Here is a 684-nt window from a genome sequence, read left to right as displayed (position 1 = left end):
TCTGTCTCTCTCTCTCTCACTCTCTCTCTACTCTCCCCCCCCTCTTCACACACGTCTCTCTCTCCCAAAATATATTTGATGCCCATCCAGACCTGATATTTACACAGCCCAGGTTTACTACCCTGTTTTGCTGCTTGCCTGAAGCTGATCTCTATTTCTCTATTTCTCTCTCCCCCTCCCTCTCTCTCCTGTTTTACCAAAGGATTTGTATTTTTGTACATCCAGTCCTGAGATTTACACAACACTGGTTTATTACACTGTTTTGATGTATGCCTGAAGTGCATATGTCTCTCTCTCGCTCTCTCTTTCTCTCACCATATAGGTATATTTGAGCTATTGTACCTACCAAAGGATTTGCATTTTTGTACATCCAGTCATGAGATTTACACAGCCCTACTACACAGCACACAGTCCTTCCTGGCAAGGGGAGGCACTGATCTTTTTCTGTTGCAGTATCACTTTCACTTACAGGTCTCCTCCCCACCCTGACCTTGTAACTGGACAGTGAAAAGAGAAGCGGCGACTGATTAGCTCACCACGCATGTGCTGCTTCTTTCTCTCCCTCTCTAAGCTTTGATGCACAAGGACTGCAATAGGTTCATACCTAACTTAAGTTAGGTACTTACACTAAAAATAAAATTAGGACACATATAAGTATTATAGAGTTTAAAGTCACACTCCATA

This window comes from Nanorana parkeri, unplaced genomic scaffold, assembly GCF_000935625.1.
Source record: "Nanorana parkeri isolate BGI_ZX_2015 unplaced genomic scaffold, ASM93562v1 scaffold1137, whole genome shotgun sequence".
NCBI lineage: Eukaryota > Metazoa > Chordata > Amphibia > Anura > Dicroglossidae > Nanorana > Nanorana parkeri.
This window is presented reverse-complemented; position numbering follows the sequence as displayed.